This window comes from Gossypium hirsutum, chromosome A08 (genome assembly GCF_007990345.1).
Source record: "Gossypium hirsutum isolate 1008001.06 chromosome A08, Gossypium_hirsutum_v2.1, whole genome shotgun sequence".
NCBI lineage: Eukaryota > Viridiplantae > Streptophyta > Magnoliopsida > Malvales > Malvaceae > Gossypium > Gossypium hirsutum.
This window is the reverse complement of record NC_053431.1, coordinates 34,063,774-34,072,821: the sequence shown is the minus strand read 5'-3', so window position 1 is coordinate 34,072,821 and position 9,048 is coordinate 34,063,774.

Genomic DNA, 9,048 nt, shown 5'->3' with positions numbered 1-9,048 from the left:
CTACGAGGAAACGTTAGATGTCACAACATGATGACGAATCCTAATAGAGTCTAAATCGGTGTCAACCCAGTTATGGCATATGCGACTTGACCATATGAGTGAAAAAGGGATGATTATTTTGGATAAAAGAGGTTTTCTTCTAAGAAAAGGAGTTGAAAAATTAGATTTTTACAAATATTGCGTCTATAGGAAGTAGTATTGAGTCAATTTTAGTCCTGTATAGCACAAGATGAAGGGCACCCTTGACTACATTCACTCTGATTTATGGGGCCCAGTTCAAGTCACTTCCAAAAGAGGCAGGAGATATCTTCTGACCTTTATCGATGACCACTTCAAGAAGGTTTGAGCCTATTTTCTAAAACACAAGAATGATGTTTTCAGGACCTTTAAGTAGTGGAAGACATTATTGGAGAAACAGATTGAGAAATTTGTAAAATGATTAAGGATAGATAAAGGCTTTGAGTTCTGTTCAGTCAAGTTTAATGACTACCACAAAAGTGAAGGAATTGATAGACACCGTACATTTGTTGGTACCCCTCAACAGAATGATATCTCAAAAAAAAGAACAATACTCTACTTGAGAAAGTTTGATGCATGCTTTCCAACGCAAGTTTAAAAAAGGAGTTTTTGACATAAGCTGCTAACATGACAAGTTATTTGGTGAACTAGTCTCCACATCGAGCATTGGATGGAAAGGTTCCTAAAGAGATATGGTCGGGTAATCCTCCAAATTACTCTAGCCTTAGAGTATTCGATTGTTCTGCTTATGCAAGAGTCAGTCAGGGAAAGCTTGACTAAAGGGTCCTGAGATGTATTTTTTTAGGTTTTGTTGTGGATGTTAAAGATTTTAAGATATGGTTCCCAAAAACAAATCAAACAATCGTTAATAGAGATGTCACGTTTAATGAAATTGCAATGTTTCATCTAGGAAAAGAGTCGTTTGTCCTTAATGACAAAACAAAACAGAGTGTCCCAGGTAAGGTGAAACTGGAGCCGAAGACAGAATATGACGTCGCAATGTCAAAACCAACGACATCATGATGACATAACAAATAGAGCATACATTGTGACAAGGGATTTCACAACATCGCAACGTCACAAAAAAAATCATGATATACATGAGGCTGAAGATGTTTCAGAACTACAAAAGGGTACTAAAGTCACTTTAGATTAGTCACAGGTTTCATCCGTCTCTAAAACTCCTTCTACATCTCAACTACAAAACCATAAGTTAGCCCAAGACAAGAGAAGATGAGAAATTAAGTCACCACAGAAATACTGTCACAAAAATTTAGTGGCATACACTCTAGGTGTTGCAGAAAGCATTGATTCAACCGATCCTTTCAATTACTTTGAGGCGGTTTAGACTCCTTATTCAAGCAAGTGGCTTGTGGTAATGAAAGAGGAGATGGAGTCTCTTCCAAAAATGAGACTTGGAAACTCATGAAACCACCTACTAGAAAGAAGATAGTTGGTTGCAAGTGGGTGTTCAAAAAGGAAGGATCAGGTTTAGGTGACACTAGATATAATACGAGGTTGGTAGAAAAGGGTTTTAGTCAAGTGGAGGGAGTTGATTTTCATGATGTTTTCTATTTTATTGTGAAGCATACATCCATTCGAGCATCATTAGCCCTTGTTGCATTAAACAACCTTGAATTGAAACAGTTAGATGTGAAGGCAACATTTCTTCATGGTGATCTAGAGGAGGACATTTATATGCAACAATCTGAAGGCTTTAGGATTAAAGACAAGGAAGATCATGTTTTCCTTCTACAAAAATCTTTGTATGGCCTGAAGCAGTCTCCTTGTCAATGGTATAAGAAGTTTGATTCTTTTACGCCAAACATTGGTTTTGTACGAAGTAAGTATGATAGTTATGTGTACTTACATCGTCTTAATGATGAATCTTTTATATATTTGTTTTTCTACGTTGATGATATGTTAATTTCAGATAATGATTCATCTGAAATTGATCGATTAAAAATCATACTTAATTCTAAGTTTGAGATGAAGAATCTTAGTACAGCTAAAATGTAACAGCCCGATTTTGGGCCTAGTAGGAACAGTGGTTTCGAAACCACTATTCCAAGGCAGAGAAAATTATTTTGATGTTATTTTATGTGATATATCATGTTTATAAAGGTTCATAAAAATTTTGGTATATTAATTTTAGCGATTTCTAGTCCAATTTCGAAAAAGGACTAAATCGCGTAAAAGGTAAAAGTTGTGTTTTGATGCCTAAAGGTGTTATATTTCTTTGTATCTTAAATTAGGGGTCTTTAAAGTGAAATTTTTCCATTGAAAGTGTGATGGCCGGCCATGGGAGACAAGATTGGTCAAAAAGCCATATTTTATGGGATTTGAATGACTTTTTGGTAATAAAATAGAATAAAGAAAAAAATTGTCATTTTCATTCATTTTTCTTCTCCTCTTTCACCGAAAATGGCAGCAAGGAAAGGGTTTTGAAGCTGGAAAATTGCAGCAAAGAAACTCTCATGCTAGTAAGTGATTTTTAATGTCTTTCTTGATGATTTTTACATTTTTGGAACCCCTAAAGCATGAGCTTTCAAATGAGGGGACTATTTTGGAAAATGATTAAGAGTCTAGGGTTTTGCCATGAAAGTATATGTGTTGTTTGTTGAGTTTTGATGGAAGAATATGAGTCTTGGTAGTGTTATAAACAACTTTTGTGAAAGAAGTTTGCATGAAAACACTTAAAAAGTGGTATTTTGCAAAGTGGTAAAACAAGTTGTAAATGGTTTGTCTAGGCTTAATGAGTCAGAAAATGTGATAAAAATCAATTTTTGAGCTTAGGGGCAATTTGGTAATTATGGAAAGTATAGGGGCAAAATTGTAAATTTTACCAAAATGTGTCATTGGACTAATTTGGTTAGTATATTGTTTTAATAAGTTAAATGTGATGTTATAGATGATGAAAAACGAGATTCGGGCTTAGAATGAGGAAAAACGAGAAATTAATGTTTAGGCCTCTTTTACCAATTTGGTGTTGAGGTAAGTTTGTATGGTAATAATAATGCAATATCATGCTTGAATTAAAATTCTCTACTGTTATGGCATTAAGTGTATGATTTAATATATTGGAAGTTTGATGGAATATGATGTTTCTTTGAAACGAGTAAGTTTGTATGAAAGTAATTTATCAACTTCATTATCGTGTGCTTAATACTTGATATTGTGCAAAATGTGGATATATGCATTTATTGGAATTTACTTGTGATAATTCAATGAAAATGTGATGATAGCTTTGTATCTCAAAAATCTCGGGTGACTCTGAGGAATGCTTAGGATTTCAGGTATCATGACACCATATTAAATGTATGCCAGTGTAAGACCATGTCTAGGACATGGCATCGGCGATGATATGTGTGCTATTATAAGACCATATCCGGGATATGCAACGATATGTGGATCCATGTAAGACCATGTATGGGACATGGCTTTGGTATTCTATTTAATGTTTGATAATTCTGAACATCCTTTAGCATCCCGAGTGTTTAACGGGTAATGAAATGGATGATGTGATGAAAGCCCTAAGGAGGGCATGTTAAAGAAGGTATGATTATGTACTTTATTACGACTTGGTACAGGTATGTACACTAAACTCACGAGTAATACCATGATACATAATGGTTCCAATGAGGTAAGTCATTTGTGAGTATGTACTTGAGTTATGTTACAAGTTGTACATGTACACTAAGCTTATGAGTAATGCCTTGATATGTGAAAATCTATAATGTATATAGTATTTGGTGAGTACTATGAAAATGGCATGATTTGGATTAAGTCTTTGATACCTGATGACATTGAGATTATGGGTCCATGCTTATGATGCATAGCTATGTTTCCTTACCATGATGGATGAAATGATGTTGTATTAATTTGATGAACAATAATTGTGAATGAGTAAATTAGCCTTGACAGTTTTGGGCTACTGCAGTTGTGTAACTTTGCAAATACAATAAAAATAGTGTAAAATGATTTAGAGGCTGAATAAAATATGGAATTAAAGCTTATTAAGCCTAGTTTCTTATAAAAGAAACCGTGTAAGCAAAAGAATTTCCTATAATGAGATAATTGAAATTGTGTGAGACAGAGTCAGAATGACTTCGAAATCCCCTATTTTGATTTTAGAAAATAATTATAAATTGTAAAAAACTATTTATGAGTTATAATTTATATGTTTAGAATTCTTAATGAGTCTATTTTCAAGAGAAATAGACAGGAACATTGTTCGAGTCCTGTGCCATGAGATAATTAAACTTTAGTTTATAAGGGTCGGAACTATCAGACAGTGAATCAGGTGTAACTTTAAGGAATAAACTGTACTATTTGGCTAAACCAAAAATTCTATAAATTGTATAGTAGAAATTTACATGTGTCTAGTTTCAATGAAAATTAACAAAACTAAATTTTAAGTTTTGTAGCTCCAGATATAAATATTTTATTGACTATTGTACAGGAAGACAGTTTATCATGAACTTGAGAATAGGTTGGAAATATTGATAAAAAGCATGTTAATGAGTTGCTTATTGTTTTTATATGAACTTATTAAGCGTAAAGCTCACCCCCTTTCTTTCCCATGTTCTCTAGTGTTGCTAGGTTAGCTCGGGTTGGAGTTCGTCGGAGATATTATCACACTGTCAAGCTAACACTATTGGTGTAAGTGATTTCAAGTACTTTGAGTCTATAGCATGTATAGGAGTTTAAATATTTGAGTATGTGATATTTCTTTAGCCAAATGTATTAGCTTATTTTGATTATGGGTTGATAAACCTATTTATTTATGAAGAGTCTTTAATGGCTTGGTATGAATGGTATGTGGATGTGATCATGAATGCTTAGTGATGAAAATAAGGTTTGATGACATGTTGATAGCTATAGCATTAGTGTGGTAAAGATGAAGGTAAAATCTATGATATTGGTTGCATGTGAAATTGCCATGGTCATGACATGTTAGGAATGTTTAAGTGCCTAATTTTTTCATATTGTATGCTATTGTATAAGTATGCGTGCATGTGATGTGAGGGTGATAAAATGGCTTGGAAAATAGCCTTGTATTTGTCCATACGGGTAGACACACGGATGTGTGTCTAGGTCGTGTGTGACACATGGTCCGTCCCCATGGGCGTGTTGTCCAGTCGTGTGTCTCCTGCACCTAAGTTTTTCAAGTCAATATGTATGATAGTAAGCACACAGGCAATTCACAAGGCCATGTGTCTCAGCCGTGTGAAGGACACGACCATAGGACACGGGTGTGTACCTTGGCCGTGTGGCTTCAATTTGTTCATGACCAAATTGGTAGAATGTCCAGGTTTTTGAACACGGGTTCGGGACACGGGCGTGTCCCTAGCTCACGGGCGTGTGCTCTATACTCACATGGGCGTGTGGAACCTTAAAGCATGAAATTTTTCCAAGTTTTCCTTAAGTTCTCAGTTTAGTCCCGAATCGTCTCTAATGCATATTTTGGGCCTCGTGAGCCCGTTTAAGGGACAAAATGTATGTGAAATGAAAATTTTTAAATTGATCAAAATTTTACGGCCCGATTTAATGTAGTTGGTTGAGTTTAAGTTCGGTAACACCTCGAACCCGGTCCCGGGGTTGGATACGGGCGAGGGATGTTACATAAAAAAAGTTGGGAATAGAAATTTCCAAAAATAGAAACTCTAGGAAGTTATTCTTGTCACAATAAATGTACATCGAAAGAATCCTCGAATGGTTCGAAATGCAAAATTTGGAACCACTTAGTACTCCCTTAGCTGCACACTTCAGACTTTCAGCTTCAGGTCACCACAAACCAAAGACGATATGTCATTGGATCTTTACTTTAGTGCAGTAAGAAGTTTGATGTACTCAATGGTTTGCACTTGTCCCGATATTTTACATGTTGTCAGTGTTGTGAGTAGATACATGGCTAGACCCGATAAATTACACTGGCAAGTAGTTAAGTGGATTCTTAGATATTTGCAGGGGACATCAAATATTCTTTTAGAGTTTGGAAGAAGTTAAAAAGGTCTAGTTGGCTACATAGACTCAGATTATACAAGAAATTTAGACAAAAAAAAATCCCCTCACGAGATATATATTTGCTTTCGGAAAATAAGCCATTAGCTGGAAAGTCACACTTCAAGCTACTGTGGTTTTATCAACTATTGGAGCTGAATATATGACAATCATAGAAGCTGTGAAAGAAGCCATTTGATTAAGAGGTTTATTCAAAGAGTTAGCTAATAAACACAACACGACTATCGTGTATTGCGATAGCCAAACTGTCATACATCTCACTAAGGATCAAATGCATCACGAAAGAATGAATGTCACACCCCAAAATTGGGCCTAGAAGTTGAGGGTAAAATGGGTATTTTTTCACAGATTTGGTTCGAAAATTTTGAATTGTGGTAACTCAAAATTATTGTCGTCTATGGCTTTTTGAAAATTAAATCAAATTTTGAAGATAATGCTGAAAAGACTTTCAATGTTAAAATAAGGTCTGTTTTGTAAAAGGGCTCAATTTATGAGTAGTTAAAAAGCAATTTTACCAAAGTTTTTAAAATATCCTAATTTTCCCTCCATCTTTATAAAACCTACTTTAGTTTTTTCTTCATATCTTTGTTACCGTCCCTTGTTCTCCCCAAGGTTCTCCTTCTCAACTTTATTTTACAAACTTCAATCTTTTAATTTCCATCATCACTCAAGCTATAAATCTCCATAGAATTTCAAGAAAAACACCCAAAACACCATTGATTTTGTCATCTCTCAAGTTTGTGGGTTTTCTAAGTTTTTAACCAAAAGCTTGTTTCTCTTCCATCGAAGGTAACAGTTTGATTTCTTATTAGTTGTTAATGTTATTTGGTCTTTTAAACTGAGCTTTTAGCCATTAAATCGCATGTTTTGAATAAAAGCCAAAAATTAGGTCGTTAATGGTGGATTTCGAGATTTTGAGTAAAAACGTGGTTTCAATGTGTTTTTCAATTAGTTTGACATGAATAAAAGGTTTCTAAACTTTAAAGTTTCATTGAAGATTTGCAACATTTTAATGAATTTTCGTGAAAATTGCTATTAACATGTCAGAAACTTTGATACCATTAATTGAGTAGTTTTGAGTAGTTTAAAGGTTGAGAATCAGTCATAAGTGAATAATTAGATGAACAGAATTATTTTTAGGCAAAAAGATTAAGTATAGACCGAGATAATTGAAATTCAAGTTTACTATGTTGAAGGTTTCGATTACAAGAGAATTTAGCTTAGGCTTGTGTTTTGATTGTTTGAAGTGAGTCTTTGGCTAATTGTTGATTGTGTATAATGTATGGTTATTATGTATGAAGCATTGGAACCATTGAAGCCTTCTATGAGCAAGGTGAAAGGCAATGAAAAGCTAGTTTAAGCTTTTGGCAATTAGGCGAAAGCGTGATTGGTAAGTGTTTGGAATTGCTACTTGTAGACACGATTCATAATGTTAATTGGGAGCTTAGAAATAGCCTAAACCCTATCCTAAGTTCTAATTGTAAGTTTTCTATTTCCCTTGCTTTATTTTGACAAATTATGTAATTTTGTGAATAACTATGGATTGATTATTATGATGCGATATTATGATATGAGACATGTGTGATGACTATTATAAATTTTGTTGTGTTGTAGGGATGATATACATGCCAAATGACAGTGATAATGATATGTTAATAATGCAAATATATAGCGAAAGCGAGTGGAATTTTGGTAAGTATATATGTGTTGATTGTGGAATGTAATATTATTGTGACAGGTAATATGTGAGAATACTCGTATGTGACATATGATGTACTAATTTTAATGCACACATATGTGGTCGGATATGTGATGGCTCAATGAGCATTATTGTGGCACTTAAAGTGTAAGTAAATGTGAATTCGATAAGCATGCTTTGTGTACAAGTTATGATGTAAATTGATGAATATGAATAGAGATGACGTGCATTAAATTAGTAATTAAAAATGTGAAATTATGGATATTCAGGCCTTGTGATCTCTTGAAACCATTAGATATAGTTGGCATGCCATAGAATTGTTAGTACTCATATATATGTATTGTATTTTTGGGCATTGAGCCCCTAGGACAGGTTGGAGAGGTAAAGGAATGTGAGCTAAGCTCCATTCAATGGGACATGTTTGGTGTAACACCCCGAACCCGAGACCGACACCGGAGTCGAACACGAGATGTTAACAGACTTTAAACCCTTTATAAAAATATTTCTCAGACACTGCCAATCTGCGTACTAGTTGCTTTAAAAATCATATCTTGAGTTTCACAACTCGAAAATCAGTTTCGTGATTTTTCCCTGAAACTAGACTCATATGCCCATCTACATATTTTTTTCTAGAATTTTTGGTTGGGCCAATTAGTACAGTTTATTAGTCAAAGTCTCCAATGTTACAGGGATCGACTACACTGACCTTTGCGCATTACGACCTGGATATCTCCCTGCACAGAGCTTCAATACTGCTGCCGTTTGTTTCTATAGAAACTAGACTCAGAGAGGAATCTATCCATATATGGTATGACTCTTAATTGTCTCTGGTTAATTTATAATGAATTTCCAAAGTCGGAACAGGGAATCCAGAAACTGTTCTGGCCCTGTCTCACGAGAACCTGAATATCTCTTAACATACTGTCCATATGATCTTTTCGTTGCTTCTATATGAAAATAGACTCATCGAGCTTCGAATACATAATTTATTCATCAATTAATTCCACTCCTACTATTTTTAGTGATTTTTCAATCTCACGTCACTGCTGCTGCCAGCATCTGTTACGAAAGCAACTATGCCCATATCGTGATTTCTCCTTGATCTAACTAGTAATTCATCATACATATCACAAATTATGATCATGACTACCCATGCCAAAGGCTAATCATTGTCAAACATCCCCCTACTACACTATTGCCATATCATGAATTTTAACACCAAAATAATCAACCATGACATATGGCATAAAAAGGTCGAATTATCAAGATTTACGACCTAACGTTATGAAACCAAACCCAACCGAACA